At 28.7% G+C, this 26,251-nt stretch overlaps 1 protein-coding gene across 1 annotated transcript in view; it reads left to right on the top strand.

Annotated features, from left to right (window-relative positions):
• The first annotated feature begins 5,725 nt into the window (after nt 1-5,725).
• Nucleotides 5,726-26,251, top strand: part of LOC148302708 (uncharacterized) — a 73,221-nt gene continuing 52,695 nt past the window's right edge. The window contains exons 1-2 of the mRNA XM_088271215.1: nt 5,726-5,788; nt 18,249-18,473. The gene's annotated coding sequence lies outside the window, so the exon portion shown is untranslated. The remainder of the gene's footprint in view (nt 5,789-18,248; nt 18,474-26,251) is intronic.

The raw sequence follows: 26,251 nt of genomic DNA, 5'->3' as shown, positions 1-26,251 counted from the left end.
CAACCACACTACTTAAATTCTTGGAAGCTCTATATATATGAACCGATTTCGAAACATTGTTCTTGAACCACTAGAACTTCACTAGAGACAACTATTAGTGAGATGTAAATAAGAACAAAAAGTTTGTAATATGTTCTTAAATCAATAAATAAAATTTACACATTTTGGAACTTCGCAATTTGTAATTATGTGTATGATGAAATATAAATAATTGAATAAATCTTGTTGGCGAATGCAGATCGAATTGAATTGCATTATCTGTATTGAAGTACGTCAAAATTACTAAAAATCACATAATACTTTGTTAAGATAATTTACTCTGTTTAGATAAGTCACGATTGTAATAATAATAATAAATGTAATTTGTTCTTATGCACATAGGTACTGGTTGTCAAATTAAACCATGCCTTGAATCAATAAGATATAATAAAAATTCCTGTAATATAAATAACAAAAAACACAATATTTTTTCTGTCATCTCAACATATTCATTCATTCAAACCCTCGTCCGCACCCCAATGGTGCATAGGGCACTGCATCATATAAACATAGAACCAACATCTGGAATTCTAGATTATCCCATTTATAATTAAAATTTGAATAACCTTACCATAACTAATATAACAATGTGTTTATAATTATAAAACATTACTTAAATTCATTCAATTTAATTTATTATGTCAGAATGAAAATATATAAAATCATTGTTTTCAACCCCTGCCTTGTTGTGTTTATAACATATCTTTTCAACATTTGTCTAGCCTCCCACCAGTCTGATGATGTCGGTAACGATGAAAACCGGGCATTGGTTAAATAAAACATGTAGGTAAAAAAACTTTTTGTTGTTATTTTATTTTATAAAATGCAGTGCCACCAAGAAATATCGGTACGAAGTATAAATTATGTTTTTATGTATTAATTTTTAATCAAACACAGATTTTTTGAGTCTACTAACTTGTATTTTATTAACAAAAATACATAAAAAATTATACTGTGACAATTGTTTCGTTTTGTTAGGGCATTTTGACATTTTGATAATAATTTTTGTTAGTAAAATACAACTTAGTAGACTCAAAAAATCTGTGTTTGATTAAATATAATACATAAATTAAAATGGAGTTCTACAAATTAAACGCCAAATCAATAAATAAATATAAATTATGTGATTGCTATTATTTTTAATGAATTATTTGAATGGACGTGCATTGGCACTATTGCACGGGACAAGCTCTACAATATATTTTAAAGGATCTCCTTTCACTTAGGATGGACCAAGGCTGCAAAGATCATCCCACCTGAGATATTTAATAGAATACAGGGTGGCTTTAATGTTATAGTTTAACAAATATTTCCATTAATTTCATTAATTGATTCGGCAGTCACTTTGTGGTAAAATCTATCAATTTTTAATTCATGTTTTACTTAGTAAATACCACTATTTGGTATTTACCAACGTCCCAAGGACCCAACTCTAAAATTTAGAATTAGCTTCACATACGGTGTTTGAAAATGATGCGGAATGCATCGAAACACGTGTCACAGTAGATTTTAAGAAATAGTGGTATTTACTAAGTAAAACATTAATTAAAAATATTTCCAAAAACAACGATACTTCTTTGTCCGACTCCATAGTGTTGTGGTTATCGCGCTAGGCTACCATGCTGGAGGTCCCGGGTTTGATTCCTATGAGGGTCAAAATGAATTTTAGTGTTTCATTCTAATATTTATTTAATATCACCCTTGACCTGAAGCAGAAGGCATCACCCTTCCTTAGTATTCGATGATCAAGATAACACTGCTTTTATACGATACATTGCCCTATGCACCAATGGGTGTGGATAAGGGTTCGAATTGACGAGAGATTGTTTTTTAAATCATTTTTATTACGATGCAAAGTTCGTTGCGTGAGTCGCGTAAAGGGCGAACAGATAGATCGTTGTACGCAGCGTTCGTTATGCGAGACATCCCTGTATAGGACTAGCTTTTTTTGGTAACAAAATTTTTTCGCTATAGGTTTTTGATTCATGGGGCTAGAGCAGGGGTGGGGCAGCTTTTAATTTCTAAAAGCAACATTAATTCTTCTGATTTAATATAAGGCTGCTTCTTAAAAAAAAAACAATCTATTGACTACTTTTTGAGTTTTGAAAACGCAAACATACTAGAACAAAATTTATTGAAGTTAAAGACAGCTTCACAAAAAGTCAGTAGATATCAATCACATAGAGTAATTTTCAATAACCAATTTCCTTGTGAGTTTTTATGCTTATTTTTTAAATATTATTTTAACTAACTAACCACCACGCCGCTTCCCTGCAGAGATTGAAAGAGATAATAGAACGCCATACCACCCTGGCTTTGCAAACATTATTCGCCTCTTTCACATTCATGCATCTCCTCATACATACCCACCGATTATTTCACCTTTCCCGGTCGCTTTCAAGTATTTGACATACCTGATTATGCCAAGTATTCCTCTTTTTCTTTTTCATCATAAACTACATTTGCCTCATAAATTTGTTGAACCGTTCTTTCCTCACTCATACGTTCCACATGTCCAAACCATCTCAACACACCTTTCTCAATTCTGTCGATAAAGCCTTGCTTTAATTCCTTATTTCGTTTTTCCTTATATGAAATATTGTTATAATTTTTAAAAAGTAGTATTTAGAATGGAGCCATAGTTTTTACAACATCCATTATAAAATACCATCTCGTTTTCTCAAATAATACAAATTGCCATACACCTAATCTTATACGTGCAGTTATAAATATACACGGTGAGGTAAAATTACTGTGGATTTACTGTCGTCTTTTTATTCTTTTCACCCTTATCAACACCCAGTAGTGCATAAGGTGCTGCATTGCGCTGAGGCAGATTTTCCGCAATAAAAAATGTCAACTTGGCTAAAACATGAGTTGTACTCACTAGCCATTCGAAATAAAGGTGAACTCAGCGCATAATTAGTTGGAAGGATAGGCACTCATAATAAGATACAACATTTTGAGTGTGTCCAAATACTTGTTCACAAAATCTGGACACACCGTATTTGGACACACTCAAAATGTTGTAAATAAATTATCTGGTCAAATTATAAGCTTTATAATAAAAATGAAAATGGTATTTTCTGGCGTTTCTCATGTCGCGCACTCCTTTCAAGAACGTCATAAATCAAAAAACGTCAATTTTCAGTTGTGCATGTTTTCGGAATGCCCAGAAAATGTACTATATCCCAGCAAAAGAGGCATATTTTTAACTTAATATTTACCCGCTACAGGGCAGAAAGTGTTGTTTTTGCATTTTGAACAATAGGTATTGTTTAATTATTTTTTTAAATAAACTTAATATTTTTTAAATGGAGAAAAAACCTTAAGGTTTTACCTAAAAAGATCTGTTGAACAGTAAAAAGTTTAACAAGTGGCTTGATAATGATTTATAATACATTGTATTATATTTTTAAACTTTAAAAACGTTCTCCTGAAAAATCAAGTTTTTTGATTTATGACGTTCTTGAAAGGAGTGAGCGATGTGTGTGATTATAATCCAGGATTCGGATCTCACATACTAATATAAGAGTTTCTGCTTAATAAAAAGCTTCATTACATCTCACCAATAGATGTCTCTAGTGAAGTTCTAATGATTCATGAACAAGGTTTCTAAATTGGTTCATATATATAGAACTTCCAAGAATTTGAGTACTGTGGTTGTCAATAATGGGTAGAATTGTTGAATGTTACACGTGTGTAAAGTGATCACTTAAACCAGCCTATGACGGTCGTAAGCCCCGTAAATACCCAGACTTCCATATTCTTCTTCATCTTTGATGAGATGTCAAAAAATAATATCATAATAAGATTGTGACGTGTGACGGGTACGGTAGCCGGGTACATTATACGTTATTTCGGAAGTCAAAACCGGACTATCTAGACGTCCACTTATTATATCCTGAAGGATTCCCATATCCCCATATATAGATGATTCCCATATATCTTGATTTTCCACACATTCGTCTGATGGAACACATTTCAACAGTGTTAACCTTGTTTTCATCATATTCATTGTTAGATCTCTTTAAACTTAAATGCATAGATCAATGTTTTGTACTGACATTTTTTGGTGACTGCATTTTATAGAATAAAATCACAACTATGTAATTTTTTCCACGTGAATTTTATTTGACCAGTATCCAGGTTTCGTCGTAACTGACATAATCAGACTGGTCTCGGACCAGTCTGATAATGTCGGTCACGACGAAATCCGGTTGCTGGTCAAATAAAATTCATGAGAAACAAATTACATATTTGTTATTTTATTCTATGAAAGGTATAGAGAAAAACGAAATAGTATATTTTTAATCCTAAAGTAGTAAGTACCTATATATGTCTGAATATTTATTATACCATATACCGCCATAATTACGAATTAAAGTTTACAATAGTGGGAGTCGTTGAATTTTCCCGTGCCGAGGGCACATTATACAATATTTATTTATAAAATTGTAACGTAAGAAAATTGTTTTTGAATTCAGATCTGCCAACTTCCATTATCAATATGAACTGTTTTTTCATATTAAGTTTACACTTTTAATGACTTTATAGATAATGTAAGCCGGTTGTACAATTTTATTGCACAATAATCAAAGTTGACTAAAAGAGGTATGCGATATTGATATTAGAGGTATTGATATAGGCTTTTCGTCACAAGGCAATTGTGAATACGTAAATAGCTTTAATTTTGTATACACCGTGTATAAATATAGATGTAATAGATAGCTAGTATACAAAGTGCATTTTATAGATGCACGACCGGTGCATATTTTGACATTCATAAAACTGTTAACTTTTGTAATCTAGGTTAGATAGATACGATGATGCTACGATCTACATAATACAAGGTGCATCAGATACCGCTCACTCCTTTCAAGAACGTTATAAATCAAAAATCTTGATTTTTCAGGAGAATGTTTTTAAAGCTTAAAAATATAGCACAATGAATAAAAAATAAATATCAAGCCACTTATTGAACTTTTTACTGTGCAACAGATCTTTTTTTAGTAAAACCTGAAGGTTTTTTCTTCATTTGAAAAATATTTAATTTATTAAAAAAAAATTTAATCAATACCTTTTCTTCAAAATTTAAAAACAACATTTTCTGCCCTGTAGCGAGTAAATATTAAGTAAAAAATATGCCTCTTTTGCTGGGATATAGTACATTTTCTGGGCATTTCGAAAACATGCACAACTGAAATTGACGGTTTTTGATATATGACGTTGTTGAAAGGAGTGAGGGATATGTCTGTAACTTAAAAAAAAAATTTTTTGCACAATTGATATATCGCCATTTTCGTGAAATACTACCTCAGGGCTCTTATATAAACGTGGATTAAGATATGAAAATGATAACGATAAAAAAATAAATTATAGAAAAACGTCGTCAATCGGTTGAGTCTAAGGGCGCTTGTCCACTACCCGGAATTTCGTGTAATTTTACCGTCCGGCACGTCAGTTAGCGTTTTAAAACGACGATTATACGATCCATCTTCACAATAGATTCAATTTAATAAATAAGGTTTCCTAAATACACCCCAATCGTTAATCTGCAGACATCTATCTCTGTTGACCGATGAGAACCACCTACCACTGTACTTCAGTCCAAAGCGGCTGAGAACATTGCGCTAAGTAGGGATTACCAGTTCCTCGGCGAGTCGGTATCTCTCGCTCCGGAGCCAGTCTCGCCCGAGCCCGCGCGTCGCCCGCTAGTCCGTCGCGCGACCTCCTCCGCCGGTATACGGTAAGCACGAACTGCCCTCACATATCGCCGCGTCTGTACACTTTTCGTGACTTTGGTGTGCGAGTGTGTTCTGCAATCGGTGCATCGTGAACATCGGGATTTTACCCACGTCTGCACGGTTCGAGACGCGATAAAAAATATTGCTAAACTGTCATTTTTTGTGCGTTGAAATCGAAAGGCGCCAAAAATTAGATGTATTTAAAAAAAACACACGATTTTAATATTATAAAATTATGTATCTATAAATTTGCCGTATAATTTGTAGAACTCTATTTTAATTTATGTATTAAATGTTGAATCAAACATTAATTTTTTGAGTCTACAAAGTTTTATTTTATTTAAAAAAGAAAACGTGTTAAATCAATTTTGTGACAATTGTTTCACCTAGTTATGTAATTTTTAAACGAATTTAATTGAAATAATTTTGACAATTTTTTTACGTGTTTTTAACAATAAAATACAACTTAGTAAACTCAAAAAATCAGTGTTTAATTTAAGATTTAATACATAAATTAATATTATATCTTAATTATACGAGAATAATGCAAGTTTGGTCATCTGGGCAGATTACCCTAAAGTGCTTAAAAACAATACTTCGTGACTGCCAGTTTCGGAAAAACCTTTCATCATCAAGTCAAATTTGGACTGATGATGGACCTGCTGATCCTGATTATGGAATCGTTTTCACGAAACCAGTAGTAATGAAGTAGTGTTTTTAAGTGGTATAACATTAAGTGAACGATGGATGATAAGAAGAGTGTCAAACGAATCAAAACAATCGCATTTTTTAGTTACCCAACGTCCAAGTGACCGAAGTCTAGCTACGGCTTATGCAATACCGTTTATAATGGACCTACTTTGGCTTCAACAAATAAGTTTTATAGCGTATTCCTACTCGTGAGTGGATTTACTCTTTATGTTTAAAGTTACTATAGTTACATGTAATTCATGAGTGAAAATTTTAGGCAAAAAGTAGGAGCAGTTTCTTATTTTTGTTTAATTTGTTATCAGCGGGAACATCGACAACAGGAGAAATAGTGGTATTTACCAAGTTAAATATTTATCTAATATGTATCGATATTACCACAAAGTGTCACTTTTTTTTATTTAAAAATATGAAAATGTTATTATCATTTTGTTATTTGTAGGAAAACTATGGTGGTAGAATTAGTCTCTGTTCGAATAAAGAGAATTTTCTTTGCATTTTGTGGATATGTGGAGATGAAACTTAAGTACCTAATATTAAAATATATTTTTTTCCTCCATTTAAATCAATGACAATTTTTTTAAATCCATTTTTAGCATTGAATATTTATTGTAAAAAAATGAGATACAAAAATCCTTTTGTCATGTAATATAGAATACCTTTATTCCGCGAATAAAAAAATAAAAAAATACTATCAGTATTTTTTTTTTGTACAAAAACATTTCACACGTATCCAATAGAACATATCGCTCACTAATTTCAACAACGTCATATATCAAACAACTTGATTTTTCAGGAGATCGTTTTTAAAGTTTTAGAATATAATAAAATGTTTTAAAAATAAATATCAAGCCGTTTAACTGTGCAACAGATCTTTTTAGGTAAAACCTGAAGGTTTTTTCTGCATTTGAAAAATATTTAGTAGATTTTAAAAAAATAATTAAACAATACCTTTTCTTCAAAATGCAAAAACAACACTTTCTGCCCTATAGCGAGTAAATATCAAGTTAAAAATATGCCGCTTTTGCTGGGATGAAGTACATTTTCTGGGCATTCTGGAAACATGCACAACTGAAAATTAACGATTTTTGATATATGACGTTGTTGAAAGGAGTGAGCGATTTATTAGTAATTTAAAGCTATATAATATATGCATGTATATACACGTTTTAGTTTATCAGCGACCGTCACACGATAAAGGTTTGTTTACGTGCCTTTATATAAAGTTTCGAAATCCGATTCTCACTTTGTTTTTTTTCTATGACTCAAAAAAAATGTTTATTGTGGACGATAGTTCGATACTCCCCACGATCAATTAAAATATAATTAGTTCATATTTAAATCACCATATTACAAAAATATTCCTTTCATAAATCTTTGTCAATAGTCTTCGTTACGTTTTTAATTTTAATTGCAATCGGTAAATACCACTTTTTCTTCAAATCTATTTTGACAATAGATTCGATTTATGCAGTATCGTTATCATATTTGATAATGATGCTGAATGCATCGAAACACGTGTCACAATAGATTTTAATAACTAGTGATATTTACTAAGTAAATTTTCATTTTAAAACGTATTATATTATTTCTAACGAGTGAAAGTTTGCAGATTTGCTGAATAAATTGTCTACATGTATAGGTCAACGGTATAGGCAATATTACGACATATCACATTATTAAATCATTAATTTCTTGTAGTTATAATATGTTGCGTTGTCGAAAATCATTACCACAATCGATTAATGCTGTCATTATTAATTTTTCAAGGCTTATTATCGCTATTGGAAGTTTTTAAAAGGATATTATCAGAACGATTTTTACAATGGGATATTGCGGAATGCATCGAAAATTGCACCTGTCACTATTTATTTTACGAAAAAGTTGTATTTACCAAGCTAATAAGATAGATATTATAAATATATATTTTATGGTTGGTGTACTGCCAAAAAACTTTGACTCAAAATAATAATAAAATATAATAAAACCCTTATCCGCGCCCCAATGGTGCATAGGGCACTGCGTCATATAAACGCAGTGTTATCTTGATCGTTTACACATGAAGGAAAGGTGATCAGCCCTCCGCTTCAAGTACCAGTCCAGGGTAATATTGAATAAATATTACAGTGAAAAAATCACTCATATCTATTCTTACCCCCCCTGGGAATCGAACCCGGGTCCTCCAGAACGGTAGCCGAGCGTGCTGACCATTACACTACGGAGGCGGACAAAACTCAAAAAGATGAAATTTTAACTTAACTATGCATATTATAATGTTTTCAACGTTCTATAAACTGGCAGTTTGAAATGTCATATCAAGGTTTTAAAAGTAAATTCAACATTAAGTTTAATTGCGGGTATGTTATTCAGGCTAAAAGCTTTTAATAACAGGGATTATTAAAACAAGAATTTTAGCAGTACACCCACGATATCTTAATGGATAAGGTACTGCATAAGCTTTAGATAGATTTCAAAGTTTAAAAAAAAGAGTTTCATATACCTGTATTTTTGAACTACATACATATATAAAATCCGTTTGTACCATACAAATTTTAAAAAGAGTTTCATATACATGTTTTTTTGAACTACATATGTACATATATAAAATCCGTTTGTACCATCCAAATTATAAAAAAGAGTTTCATATACCTGTATTTTTGAACTACATACATATATAAAATCCGTTTGTACCATACATATTTGATTTAAAGTTGGGGAATATATCCCGAGTAGGGCCACGATAAGCAGTATAGCATAAGCCGTGGCTAGATTTACTTAGATGAGTCACTTAGACATACCAATTATATATATATATATATATATATATATATATATATATATATATATATATATATATATATATATATATATATATATATATATATATATATATATATATATATATATATATATATATATATATATATATATATATATATATATATATATATATATATATATATATATATATATATATATATATATATATATATTTCTGATATTATTCTTTTGAATAAATAATAAAAATAAAACTCCTATAATTGGAGATAATCCAGATTTGGGAACAAGTATTTGGACACACTCAAAATGCAAAACTTAGACTAAAAATGGATAAATTTTAATACAAAGTGACTGCCGAATCAATTAATGAAACTCTCGTAGATACCCTGGAGCATTATCTTGCATTGGTTTGCGCATACAAACTTCCTGTGACTGTGTGCAATGTGCATTTCAGATTATTGTTTAACCTATATCCATTCATGCATATTTTTAAACAATAGTCGAGATATATTATATATTTCTGCTACATATTTGTTCAATACATATATAGGATGGTACGCGTACAGAACTGCACGTTTTTCTCCGAGTTTTCTAAACAATTTGATAAACGCAATATGATTTTATAATCAGTAACAAACGTTCATCATATATCACGTAGCAACTAATCATTACACGGTATAACTAATATTAATTATGGCGTTAATTATTATTCAAATTATTTTTAAACTATACTTAAAGTAAATTTTAAACAAAACATCACAATTTTCCATTATGTGACTTTAAAAATACATTTTAAATAATAACAAATTGTATGGCTAACAAAATATAAACTGTTATACAGTTGTTTTACAATAAAACTAGAATAAAATAATTTTTCTTCTTTTTGTCATCTAAAATTTTATTTTTGTGAAAAGAGTAGTAGACCGTAATAATTATATTTTAATGACCTAATGTTGAAATGATTATTCCGAAACCGGTAATCACAAAGTAAACAATGAATGATAAGGAGAATGTATAATTGGCATACAATGTAAAAGTAAAAATAATGGATGTATCTTGTCAATTTGAAACACCTTTAATGTGATATCTTCTTCTTCTAACCTTTATCCGCACCCAATGGTGCATAGGGCACTGCATCATATTGCCGCAGCGTTATCTTCATCATTACTTACACGAAGGCAAGGTGATCACTCCTGCGCTTCAGGGACCAGTCCAGGGAAATATTAAATAAATATTAGAGTGTAAAATCACTAATATTTAATATCTTTCAAACTTAAAGCTAAATTGTTCAAAATCTTATAACCCTAAAAAGGTAATTCTATTCCCTGTCCTTTCCTTTTCTTCTTTTCCTATCACTGCCATCTCCTTTTCTCTTTATCCCATCCTTGTCTCATGTTTCTTCCTTTATATAGACCTCTATTATGCATAGTTGTGAAGAACTATAATTGGTACTCATGATTTTATTATTTGTATTCTGATGTATCATATATTGTAACTGTTGTTCTTCCTTCCAATAAAATAAAATAAAATAAAAGATAAAATATTTATTTTCAACCCCCTGGCAATCGAACCTTCAGGGCGGTATCTAAACATACTAACCATTACACCACGGAGGCGAACATGTGATATAGGATTTATTTATTTAATAATTTATTATTGTTAGGAGAGTTCAGGTACCTATTGTCGAGAACGAGGAAGCATTCGGAATAATAATATATTAATAATTTATTTACCTCTCCGTTCGCCATTGACGAGTAATTTCGTAATCTCTTAAGTTCTCTAAGTGTCTTCAAATTAGTCTCACGCGGAAATGTGAGTTTTGCATTGTTTGAAGATTATTCATACACTTTAAAAAATACGTACGTACTGATTCTACAGTGAAAAAAATACGGGCTTACGAAACGTACGAAAAAAAATTCTAGAAATTTTAAAAAGATTACTATTTTTATTGAATATTATTTTCGATTCGTAGTATGTACATGCATATGTATATATATATATATATATATATATATATATATATATATATATATATATATATATATATATATATATATATATTTATATATATATGTATGTAATAAAATAACTAGGTACCTACCTATACATTTTATTAAGTACTTACAAAAAGTACCTACATAAAACAGTTCTACCACCAGATGCCGCATGCGTCGCTCAGAATAAAACAAAAGACTTCCGATAATATTATTAACTGTCAGAATCAGATAGATAGATAGATAGATAGATATAAAATTATTATAAAGATAAATTAAGAATAAACTTTAATTACAAAGCAACACATTGTTTATTTTATTATTATACACCCACTTTACATATTATTTACACTTAATTTTCAAAAGGAAAATATTACCACGTTATAAAACGACAATTTTGTTAATTGGATATGGATTATGAAACATTAGATGTATTAAAACAATTACTACAATATGTTCGGAGTGAGAGAGAAAAATTAGAAGACGATCAAAGAAAACGATTAGAAGATAATCAAAGAAGACGTGGAAATTTAAGAACTAGTGATAAAATTAAAAATAAAAATCATGTGAAAAAAATTTCTACAAAATATAAAATAAAATATACTCCAGAAAAGAAGAATTTCGAAGCAGATTGTGTGAGCAGGAATCCAGTATTAGAATCGAAGGAAAATGCAAATGAACAATTAAAAGTTGTAAATTTGGTTAAATTAGAAGATATTTTAAAAGATCAGAATAAAAATGAAGACATACAAATAACACAGAAACAGTGCTTGAAAAATGAAAATAAAAATAAAGTAGAAAAAACTTCTACGAAAGATAAAACAAAATATACTCCAGGAAAGAAGAATTTAGAAGTAGATTGTCTAAGCAGGAATCCAGTATTAAAATCAAATGAAAATGCAGATGAACAATTAAAAGTTGTTAATTTGGTTAAATTAGAAGATATTTTAAAAGATCAGAATAAAAATGAAGACATGCAAATAACACAGAAACAGTGCTTAAAGAATGAAAATAAAAATAAAGTAGAAAAAAATACTACAAAATATAAAACAAAATATACTCCAGGAAAGAAGAATTTAGAAGTAGATTGTCTAAGCAGGAATCCAGTTTTAGAATCGAATGAAAATGCAGATGAACAATTAAAAGTTGTACATTTGGTTATATTAGAAGATACTTTAAGAGATCTGAATAAAAATGAAGGAATTCAAAAGAAAAAAACAAATGGATTGAAAAAAACTGTGTCTACTTTAAAAGGGTCAAGAAGAAAAAAAAAAGAAAGAAAAAAAAGAAGGAAAAAAAAAAAAAAAAAACTTTATTATATCACTAAACTTATACAAGAAGATGATCCGGAGGACGAGTGAAAATTTTACTATGAATTTTCATCCCCAAGGGGGGAGATGTAATAAAATAACTAGGTACCTACCTATACATTTTATTAAGTACTTACAAAAAGTACCTACATAAAACAGTTCTACCACCAGATGCCGCATGCGTCGCTCAGAATAAAACAAAAGACTTCCGATAATATTATTAACTGTCAGAATCAGATAGATAGATAGATAGATAGATATAAAATTATTATAAAGATAAATTAAGAATAAACTTTAATTACAAAGCAACACATTGTTTATTTTATTATTATACACCCACTTTACATATTATTTACACTTAATTTTCAAAAGGAAAATATTACCACGTTATATGTATATATATATATATATATATATATATATATATATATATATATATATATATATATATATATATATATATATATATATATATATATATATATATATATATATATATATATATATATATATATATATATATATATATATATATATATATATATATATATATATATATATATATATATATATATATATATATATATATATATATATATATATATATATATATATATATATATATATATATATATATATATATATATATATATATATATATATATATATATATATATATATATATATATATATATATATATATATATATATATATATATATATATATATATATATATATATATATATATATATATATATATATATATATATATATATATATATATATATATATATATATATATATATATATATATATATATATATATATATATATATATATATATATATATATATATATATATATATATATATATATATATATATATATATATATATATATATATATATATATATATATATATATATATATATATATATATATATATATATATATATATATATATATATATATATATATATATATATATATATATATATATATATATATATATATACATATAACGTGGTAATATTTTCCTTTTGAAAATTAAGTGTAAATAATATGTAAAGTGGGTGTATAATAATAAAATAAACAATGTGTTGCTTTGTAATTAAAGTTTATTCTTAATTTATCTTTATAATAATTTTATATCTATCTATCTATCTATCTATCTGATTCTGACAGTTAATAATATTATCGGAAGTCTTTTGTTTTATTCTGAGCGACGCATGCGGCATCTGGTGGTAGAACTGTTTTATGTAGGTACTTTTTGTAAGTACTTAATAAAATGTATAGGTAGGTACCTAGTTATTTTATTACATCTCCCCCCTTGGGGATGAAAATTCATAGTAAAATTTTCACTCGTCCTCCGGATCATCTTCTTGTATAAGTTTAGTGATATAATAAAGTTTTTTTTTTTTTTTTTTCCTTCTTTTTTTTCTTTCTTTTTTTTTTCTTCTTGACCCTTTTAAAGTAGACACAGTTTTTTTCAATCCATTTGTTTTTTTCTTTTGAATTCCTTCATTTTTATTCAGATCTCTTAAAGTATCTTCTAATATAACCAAATGTACAACTTTTAATTGTTCATCTGCATTTTCATTCGATTCTAAAACTGGATTCCTGCTTAGACAATCTACTTCTAAATTCTTCTTTCCTGGAGTATATTTTGTTTTATATTTTGTAGTATTTTTTTCTACTTTATTTTTATTTTCATTCTTTAAGCACTGTTTCTGTGTTATTTGCATGTCTTCATTTTTATTCTGATCTTTTAAAATATCTTCTAATTTAACCAAATTAACAACTTTTAATTGTTCATCTGCATTTTCATTTGATTTTAATACTGGATTCCTGCTTAGACAATCTACTTCTAAATTCTTCTTTCCTGGAGTATATTTTGTTTTATCTTTCGTAGAAGTTTTTTCTACTTTATTTTTATTTTCATTTTTCAAGCACTGTTTCTGTGTTATTTGTATGTCTTCATTTTTATTCTGATCTTTTAAAATATCTTCTAATTTAACCAAATTTACAACTTTTAATTGTTCATTTGCATTTTCCTTCGATTCTAATACTGGATTCCTGCTCACACAATCTGCTTCGAAATTCTTCTTTTCTGGAGTATATTTTATTTTATATTTTGTAGAAATTTTTTTCACATGATTTTTATTTTTAATTTTATCACTAGTTCTTAAATTTCCACGTCTTCTTTGATTATCTTCTAATCGTTTTCTTTGATCGTCTTCTAATTTTTCTCTCTCACTCCGAACATATTGTAGTAATTGTTTTAATACATCTAATGTTTCATAATCCATATCCAATTAACAAAATTGTCGTTTTATAACGTGGTAATATTTTCCTTTTGAAAATTAAGTGTAAATAATATGTAAAGTGGGTGTATAATAATAAAATAAACAATGTGTTGCTTTGTAATTAAAGTTTATTCTTAATTTATCTTTATAATAATTTTATATCTATCTATCTATCTATCTATCTGATTCTGACAGTTAATAATATTATCGGAAGTCTTTTGTTTTATTCTGAGCGACGCATGCGGCATCTGGTGGTAGAACTGTTTTATGTAGGTACTTTTTGTAAGTACTTAATAAAATGTATAGGTAGGTACCTAGTTATTTTATTACATACATATATATATAATATATATATATATATATATATATATATATATATATATATATATATATATATATATATATATATATATATATATACATATGCATGTACATACTACGAATCGAAAATAATATTCAATAAAAATAGTAATCTTTTTAAAATTTCTAGAATTTTTTTTCGTACGTTTCGTAAGCCCGTATTTTTTTCACTGTAGAATCAGTACGTACGTATTTTTTAAAGTGTATGAATAATCTTCAAACAATGCAAAACTCACATTTCCGCGTGAGACTAATTTGAAGACACTTAGAGAACTTAAGAGATTACGAAATTACTCGTCAATGGCGAACGGAGAGGTAAATAAATTATTAATATATTATTATTCCGAATGCTTCCTCGTTCTCGACAATAGGTACCTGAACTCTCCTAACAATAATAAATTATTAAATAAATAAATCCTATATCACATGTTCGCCTCCGTGGTGTAATGGTTAGTATGTTTAGATACCGCCCTGAAGGTTCGATTGCCAGGGGGTTGAAAATAAATATTTTATCTTTTATTTTATTTTATTTTATTGGAAGGAAGAACAACAGTTACAATATATGATACATCAGAATACAAATAATAAAATCATGAGTACCAATTATAGTTCTTCACAACTATGCATAATAGAGGTCTATATAAAGGAAGAAACATGAGACAAGGATGGGATAAAGAGAAAAGGAGATGGCAGTGATAGGAAAAGAAGAAAAGGAAAGGACAGGGAATAGAATTACCTTTTTAGGGTTATAAGATTTTGAACAATTTAGCTTTAAGTTTGAAAGATATTAAATATTAGTGATTTTACACTCTAATATTTATTTAATATTTCCCTGGACTGGTCCCTGAAGCGCAGGAGTGATCACCTTGCCTTCGTGTAAGTAATGATGAAGATAACGCTGCGGCAATATGATGCAGTGCCCTATGCACCATTGGGTGCGGATAAAGGTTAGAAGAAGAAGATATCACATTAAAGGTGTTTCAAATTGACAAGATACATCCATTATTTTTACTTTTACATTGTATGCCAATTATACATTCTCCTTATCATTCATTGTTTACTTTGTGATTACCGGTTTCGGAATAATCATTTCAACATTAGGTCATTAAAATATAATTATTACGGTCTACTACTCTTTTCACAAAAATAAAATTTTAGATGACAAAAAGAAGAAAAATTATTTTATTCTAGTTTTATTGTAAAACAACTGTATAACAGTTTATATTTTGTTAGCCATACAATTTGTTATTATTTAAAATGTATTTTTAAAGTCACATAATGGAAAATTGTGATGTTTTGTTTAAAATTTACTTTAAGTATAGTTTAAAAATAATTTGAATAATAATTAACGCCATAATTAATATTAGTTATACCGTGTAATGATTAGTTGCTACGTGATATATGATGAACGTTTGTTACTGATTATAAAATCATATTGCGTTTATCAAATTGTTTAGAAAACTCGGAGAAAAACGTGCAGTTCTGTACGCGTACCATCCTATATATGTATTGAACAAATATGTAGCAGAAATATATAATATATCTCGACTATTGTTTAAAAATATGCATGAATGGATGTATAGGTTAAACAATAATCTGAAATGCACATTGCACACAGTCACAGGAAGTTTGTATGCGCAAACCAATGCAAGATAATGCTCCAGGGTATCTACGAGAGTTTCATTAATTGATTCGGCAGTCACTTTGTATTAAAATTTATCCATTTTTAGTCTAAGTTTTGCATTTTGAGTGTGTCCAAATACTTGTTCCCAAATCTGGATTATCTCCAATTATAGGAGTTTTATTTTTATTATTTATTCAAAAGAATAATATCAGAAATATTTTTGTTTTTATTATTTACACAAATATTTTAATTTCATACTATTTCTGTGAGCCTAAGACACTCATTATTAGAAATAGGTATCAAATTGTAGTAGAGTGGGTTCGAACCGAAAAACTCTGACTTAAGAGTCCGCGGCACTAATTTCGGGACCACAACCCGACACATTCTTTATATCATGGGTAGAATTGGTAAATGTTACACGTGTGAAAAGCGATCACATAAACCAGCCTATGACGGTCGTAAACCCCGTAACTGTCCAGACATTAATATTCTTCTTCATCTATGTTGAGATGTCAAAAAATAATATAAGTTCTACTAAGAAAATACCACTATTTCTGTAAATCTATTGTGATACGTGTTCCGATGCATTCCGTATCATTTTAATACACCGTATATGATTTAGAATTATGTAGCTTCACATAGAATATATAATAGTGGTATTTACGAAGTAAAACTTTTATTAAAAATTTATATATATATATTACCACAAAGTGACTGCCGAATCAATTAATGAAACAATAATTACAATTTGAATCGTCAGAATGACATGGTTTCGTCAAAACAAATTGGTTAAATGAGTTACTGTATTATGTATTCATTTGCAAAAATAATGTGGAAGACAGATTGGTGAGGCATTCTACCCTCTCTGCCTACCACTGCGGAGATACGTGATGATTAGGTAGAAAGTTTAATTTGCAGAACTCCATTTTAATTTATGTCTAATCAAACACGTATTTTTGGAGTCTATTAAGTTGTATTTTATTGTTTAAAAAAAACACATAAAAATAAATTTTGTGAAAATTGTTTTGCCTAGTTATGGCATTTTCCAACGAACGGACGGCATTCGTTAAAATGAAAATGCCATAATTTGGAGAAACACTTGTCACCAAATTGATTTTTATGTTTTTTTTTAACAATAAAATGAAATTAGTAGACTTACAAAATCAGTGTTTGATTTTACATTTATCGCATAAATAGTTAGTTTTTATTTTCTTAAATAATGATTAAAACACAGTTATTCAGTAATTTTATTTTAAATATTGATTTATTTATTTTACACATAAAAGAGAGAAAGAGAGATCATTTTCTCGTAATTTTCTCTAGTATATTTATTTAACCTTTAACCGGAACGAACGTCATCTTTTGTGATTTAAAATAGCTTTTAAACGATGTCATTGTGAATTACGAACTCATAGCTGACTCTGAGTGAATAACTAATGAGAGTGCTGGGTAATGAGCAAAAAGTGAAATGATTCATCTAGTGTACTTTTTTGTTTCCCAAAGTGAATTCTCTTGTTTTGTTTGAAGAAAATTTGAAATACCCGTCAGTTCTTCCTTGGATGGTACACACACTGTATTGAGACAAGTCGCCCATCATTTGCAGGTAAGAAAATATTTTATTTATTTATTTATTTGTCGTTAAATATTTTGAAAATTGAAACGTATACGAAGATCCAAAAGCATACATCGAATTTTAAAAAAACTCTCAAAATATTTTTTTCTGACACTTTGTGGGATATTATTTAAATAAATTGGAAATTATACAAAATAAAGCGATGAGAATGGTGCTCAAAAAAAATAGATATAATAATACAGAAAAAATTACAGAAGAACTTAACTAGTTTTCTATAAAAAAAATAGACTAAAATTAAATAGTGCCGATCTTTATCTATAAATTTACAATAAATTTCCCAAATACTTTAAGGATAAAATAGTGTTGAACAAAAATTTTCATGAACAAATTACTAGAAATAAGGATAGAATAAGACTGCCACTGTTGAAAAAAACCGAGTCACAATTTTTTTATGTATAAGGGTTTGTAAATGTATGATGAGTTGTCTGAATGTATGAAGAATGAAAAGAGTCTGAAAGAATTTAGAAATAAATGTTTTGTTTACTTTAAAAAAAATGTAAATATACATGATGTTAATTAAGTGTAAATAATAGCTTATTTTAGTGAAATATAAGCTAATTAAAGAAATAAAAATAAGAAATATCAAAAATTATAAACTCAATAAAATAAAACCCAAAATTTGTTTTTAATAGAAGTGATTTATAAGAAAGTTTGTGTTTAATTTTATAAAATAAAAATAAAATAAACTGAAATTTTAAAACTTAATATAAAAATTAAACACTTGAATTAGATAATTTTTACGTTTGTTAATATATATACGACTAGTTTCGAAAACTATGGATGCTTTATTTTTTTATAAAATTATAAAAACTAACTAACTAACTAACCATCACGCCGCTTCCCCGCAGGGGTAGGCAGAGAGAATAGAGCGCCACACCACTCTGTCCTTGCAAACATTCTTCGCCTCTTCCACGTTCATGCATCTCCTCATACATACCCGCCGATTGTTACGACTCCTAACCTGACCACTTTCAAGTATTTGGCATACCTGATCGTGCCATGTTTTTCTCGGTCTTCCTCTGCTTCTTTTCCCGCTAACATTCGCCTCATAAATTTGTTTTACCGTTCTTTCCTCACTCATTCGTTCTACATGTCCAAACCATCTCAACACACCTTTCTTAATTTTATCGATAATGCTTATCTCAGCTTTGCATTCCTTCCTTATTTCACTATTCGCACATCTATCATACATCGTTTTGTTACACATTCTTCTGAGAGATCGCATTTCGACTGCATTCAGTCTACTTTCATCCTTCTTTTGCCAACTCCATGTTTCAAAAATTATATTACTGTTTATAAAATTATATTACTTAATGTTTATAAAATTATATAACTTGGTAAATACCACTAATTCTTTAAATCTACATTACATTAATCATTATTGTAATCACATTACAGTGCATTCCGCGTCATTTTCAAATACTGTATTTAATGTTTGAAAATGACGCAGAATTCGATGCATTCTGCATCATATTATAGATGTCACATTAGATTTTATGTAATATTAATATTTACCTACTAAACCATTAATTAAAAATGGATAGAAATTACCACAAAGTGAGTGCCGAATCAATCAATGAAATTGTAGGCAAAATTACAAATAAGAGTTTTCTTTTTGTCCACCTCCGTAGTTGAGTGGTTAGTACTTTGGAAATTATTAAAATTAATTCATAAAAACGTTCTTCCATTTACACATTTGGAGTGTGTTCAAATACTTTTTCACAAATCTGGATTATCTCCAATTATAGGAGGTATTTTTCATATTGTTTTTAGACATCTCAACATAAATAAATGCCGAGACTCCCATATTATTCGTCATCTATGTTGACATTTCAAAAAATTTGAAACGTCTGAGACATTACTATTTATCATTAGAATCCTGTCCATCAAACCTCCTCCCTTAGTTTTTCCATCTTTCTCCTTCCCTAAACTCCCTTTTTCCTTTGCCTCCCTAATTATCATCAACTTGTAATTTATGTTTTTTTTTAATGTTCAAGTACCATCTACCCTCTGATAGCAAACAGGTATTTATAGTATCAAATGTTTTGATCAATACACTAGTCTGTTTTTGGTTGGTTGGTAGATATTGCTTTTTAGCAATAAGCCCGCCAATGTACTTATTTCTTTTCTGTACATGAAGTTTAAATAAATAAATAAAATAAAAATATGAAACATTCCTCTATGTTTGATAAATAGCTCACTCCTTTTAACAACGTCATTTATCAAAAAACTTGATATTTCAGGAGATCGTTTTTTAAGTTTAAATATATAATAAAATGTAATCAAAATAAATATCAAGCCACTTATTGAACATTTTACTGTGCAACAGATCTTTTTAGGTAAAGCCTGAAGGTTTTTTTCTCCATTAATTTTTTTTTAAATATATTTAAAAAAATAATTAAACAAAACATTTTCTTCAAAATGCAAAAACAACACTTTCTGTCCTGTAGCGGGTAAATATTAAGCTAAAAATATACCGCTTTTGCTGGGACAAAGTACATTTTCTGGGCATTTTGAAAACTTGCATAGCTGGAAATTGACGAGTTTTGATATATGACGTTGTTGAAAGGAATGAGCGAAATATAAGACGGATAAAAATCCAACTATCCGATTCAGCAATACAATAATATTGAAATAATTGTTGGCCTGGTCAAATCGACCGGCTTCGCGCGTATCGCAATTTTCGCAAATGTGGCGAAACACGCCCAAATTGTTTTCACCACACGGCGATTATTATCAAAACGTTGAGCGATATAAACCTATATTTTACAGTGATTATTTTAAATCGTGATATACAAACGCACGCTGAAGAAATTCCCCGTAAACCGCCGGTAAGTCCACGTGGGGCTCTTACCATATTTGTGTAATAGCCAATCTACATTACCGGGTACTCGCTTGGTACATACCATTCTTAGGTCTTGAACACATGGTGATCAGAAAAAAATATTACAAAAAAAACTAAAAATTTAAATTAAACTTGGTATTTATTTGGATTTGGTGTATCCCAGTCCCAGAAATACCGTACCTAACATTTACTTTTTTTAAAAGAATTCAATGTATCAATTTTTTTTCTCCTTTAAAAAAGAGAAATATTTGCGTTTTTATTTTTTTTAAACCCTTATCCGCACCCCAATGGTGCATAGGGCACTGCTTCATATAAACGCAGTGTTATCTGATCGTTTACACACGAAGGAAAGGTGATCAGCCCTCCGCTTCAGGTACCAGTCCAGGGTAATATTGAATAAATATTACAGTGAAAAAAATCACTTATATTTATTTGACCCCCCCCTGGGAATCGAACCCGGGACCTCCAGAACGGTAGCCGAGCGTGCTGACCATTACACTACGGAGGCGGACAAATTATTTACAAAAATAAGTCAATTTTATACTTTTTCTATGAGCCTGAGCGGCTCATTATTAGAAGTAGGTATTATATTGTGGTAGAGTGGGTTCGAACCGAGAAACTCTGACTCAAGAGTTCGCGACACTAACCACGGGAACACAAACGACAAAATTGATTCGGCATTAACTTTGTGGAATAAGATAATGATGATTTAAATTATTTAAAAATAAAAATAAAACAATTTTATGAGACGCCTGAGTTCATGAAACTATTTATATTTATTTATTGATTTGGTATTCATTTAATGATTTAAATATGATAATAAATTAATAATCAAAACTTGTATATCATCACTTTCGAGTTTAATGTGACATTAACGTAGTTCAAGACTAGTTTTGATGACATCTGCATTTCTTATTTTTATTTACATCTGAAATAAGTCTTTATTTTTTATTTATTTTTTTAGCATTTTTTTTATTACAAGTTATAACTCCACTCGTTAGCAAGCGATTTCGCAATTAGCTTTGTGTAAAAACATGATGATTTAAATATGTGAATAAATGACACCTTAACATAGATGAAGAAGAATATGGAAGCTTGGGCATTTACAGGGATTACATAGGTTTGGTTAAGTGATCACTTTACACACGTGTAACATTCATCAATTCTAACCATAATTAACAACCACACTATTGAAATTCTTGAAACTTCTAGATATATTGATCAAACTTATCAAAAAAAGTAAGAAAAAACCCCTAATCCAGATTTGTGAACAAGGATTTTGACACTCAAAATATTGTAAAAAAATTATACCCTGGTATAAGACCACTTTTGAGTCTTTTTTTAAATTGCCTAACGTCCAAATGACGTTGAAATCTAGCTACGGCTTATACAACACCGCTTATCATGACCCTACTCAAGCTTTAACTTTTTGAGTTTTATAACCTATGCCTACTCTTAAGTGGATATACGCTTTATGTTTAAAGTTACTTAAATTTCATATGATTCATAAGTAAAAATTTAAAACTTGAAAACGCTACAGCAACGGTCGGGGAACCAGGGTAAATTACCCCAAATGGGGTAAAAATGAATTTTTCGGGTTTATAAGGAAATTCTCTAGTTTGCTATTTCATAAACAGGTTAGCATTTTTACAAATTTAAACGATTCACATATCAAAATGTCCCGATTTTTAGGTAATTGTATTAAACATGAAGCAACATCATTTCTCCAAAAACTGAAAAGGAAACCTGAAAACCTGAATTTTCGTTTGTTCCAATTTGAGAATTTTATTTTGTCTGTCTCCAACATACTAAATTTTTTAATGTATTTTTTTTTCGTGTAACTTAATTCAATAAATAAGTTTTTTTAAGTGTACATTGATTTTTCAAAATGGGGGGAGGGGGTTATATCGATTTACGCAAAAATATTTTGGGGTAATGGTTAAAAAAGTTTCCTAGAGGCATGACTTTTGAGTTTATTGCTGTTCACATTCTCGAACACCCTGTTCGCCATCTGGCTCGCTGACATCAGGATGAAAGTGAAATTGAGTCTACCAACACTAGCGAGCTCGTTCTGTCAGTGTGGGTCTATCGGCACGTCCGCTGTACCCGCGATACCCACACCGTCTGCGGGCCGCGTTGCGTAACCATCGGGCCTTTTTATACGACTTACTGCTCACTTTATACAATATTTCTTTTTATCTTATTCCTCTGGCCGGAATGGTGTCGAAGAAAGTCGCTCTGACCTACTGTGGGCTGGAGTGCGAATAAAGCTGCATGCATAACCGCGCACTCTCAAATTCTGCAATGTCCAATATTCAAAATTTTGTAACTGCTCGTATGTGGCGGTACACACACGTCCGCCTCTGTAATGTACTTATTCATATTTGTGTCACTTATATTTGGCGTTAACTTGGCATTATATATGGAATAACATGTGGATTTAAATATCAAAATAAAAACACTCGTATGAGACCACTTTTGAGATTATTAATATAAACACGACTAGTTTCGATTACATCCGTAGACTTCGAAACAAGTCGTATTTATTTATTGATTTGATATTAATTTCATTGAATAACATATTTAAATATATTTGTAAAATAGACTTTTGAGTACATTAATATAACATTTGTAGTTTTCGAAACTTGACATATTTATTTTTTGATTTTGCATTATCATTAATGAATAACATGATGATATAAATATGAAAATAAAACACTTGTATAAGACCACTTCTTGGTTAGTTAATGTAATCACGACTTGTATAAGACCACTTCTTGGTTAATAAATGTAATCACGACTTAATAAACTACAGATTTTCTCAAGTGAAAATACAAAACTGTTAAATTGCAAAAAGTTTGTGTTTCACTTGTTGATGAGAGCATATGTAGTTCTTGAAACTGGTCGTGTTTACATTGAAAAACTCAAAAAAGATAGTCCAATACAAGTGCTTTATTTTTTATTGTAAACAGTCAAATTTTCACTAACAAACTCAATTGTGGTATCATTCAAGTATTTTTTTTTAATAAATTTGTTTTTTTAAAAACTGATTTGAATTTAATAAACTGATGATTTTTTTAATTATTATTTATCTTTTATTGGTTAAAACCACTTCTTTTAAAATCTATTGTGATGAGTGTTTCGATGCATTTCGCATAATTATAAAATAACGTGTGTGACGCTTAGTCTAAATTTGAGAGTTTTATGCATAAATAACTCTAAAATTTAATAAAGGCATACATATGTCGCTTACTCCTTTCAAGAACGTCATAAATCAAAAATCGTAAATTTTCAGTTGTGCATATTTTCGGAATGCCCGGAAAATGTACTATATCCCAGCAAAATCGGAATATTTTTAACTTAATAGTTACCCGCTTCAGGGCAAAAAGTATGGTTTTGGCATTTTGAAGAAAAGATAAATATTTTTCAAATGGAGAAAAAACCTTCAGATTTTTCCTAAAAATATCTGTTGCACAGTAAAAAGTTCAATAAGTGGCTTGGTATTTATTTTTAATACATTCTATCATTTTTTTAAACTTTAAAAATCGATCTCCTGAAAAATCAAGTTTTTTGTTAATGACGTTGTTGAAAAGAGTGAGCGAAATGTGGTATCATACATTTTTTTTAAATTTTTAAATAAACTAGGGATGATTTTTTTTTATTGGTTAAAACCACTTCTTTTAAAATCTATTGTGATGAGTGTTTCGATGCATTCCGCATCATTATCAAATAGGGTATGTGACGCTTAGTCTGAATTTTAGAGATTTATAAATAAATAACTGTGAAATTTAGACAGACATACGTAACAAGTAATTATTTTTCGGAATTTGAAAATCATATCATGGAAACTAACCACTCATTTGACTCTCATAGACTTAAATTATACACTCTGTTACAAATAAAGGTCAAGTCATGAATAATTTAGAAAAATTAGAAATACATAAGAATTTAAATTTAGATAAAACAATAATTAATAATATACTGTTTCAAAATACGTCACCATTATTATCAATGTTTCCTTTTACAAAAAATGTTGTTCCTTAACCCCCCTACCTATATTTATTAACCTATATATACACCTAAATAAATTTTTATTCGTTAGTTTTAATTTGTACCAGAAGATGAAAACAATTGTCGTTTTCGAAACTAGTCGTAAATAAAAATAAAATTCAATTAAGTGGATTATTCAAGAGTTTAATTTTTATTAAAATAATCATGTCATTCCACAAAGTTAATGCCGAATCAATGAATAATATAGACATACATATGCTTAAACATTATATTTCGGTGTAATTATTTGAATGTTATATTTTATAAATAGGAATTTAACTGGTTTTTAATGGGTAAGCAGATCATCAACTAGTAAACTGAATAGCAACTCTCATTACGAATACCAGAGATTATGTAACGCGTCACACTTGATTAGAGTTATATTAACACGGATACTTTTCCAATACCAACTTTGTTTATACACATGAAACTAGAACAATTTTTACGTTTTAATAATTTGAATGTCGACTGTGAAATTAATCTCTTTTTTTAGCGGTAGTTTTAATTTGAAATTCAAATTGAGTAATGCTTTTTATTTAGTTGATAAAATCTAGTTATAACATTTATTGATTTGGAGTCTAATTTGTAACTCCATTTTAATTTATGTTTTAATTTTAAATCAAACACAAATTTTTTGAGTCTACTAAGTTGTATTTTATTAACAAAAACACATAAAAAATTATATTGTGACAATTGTTTCGCCTTGTTAGGGCATTATCAAACGAATGTTCGTTTTGTTAATAAAATACAACTTAGTAGACTCAAAAAATCTGTGTTTGATTTAAAATTAATACATAAATCTAGTTATAATCCCGATACTCTTAGGTTTTACATAATATCTTCAAAAAAGATC

The sequence above is a fragment of the Brachycentrus maculatus genome, unplaced genomic scaffold (genome assembly GCF_059751285.1).
Source record: "Brachycentrus maculatus isolate JH-2025_06_01 unplaced genomic scaffold, ASM5975128v1 h1tg000421l, whole genome shotgun sequence".
NCBI classification, from domain to species: domain Eukaryota; kingdom Metazoa; phylum Arthropoda; class Insecta; order Trichoptera; family Brachycentridae; genus Brachycentrus; species Brachycentrus maculatus.
This window is presented reverse-complemented; position numbering and strand designations above follow the sequence as displayed.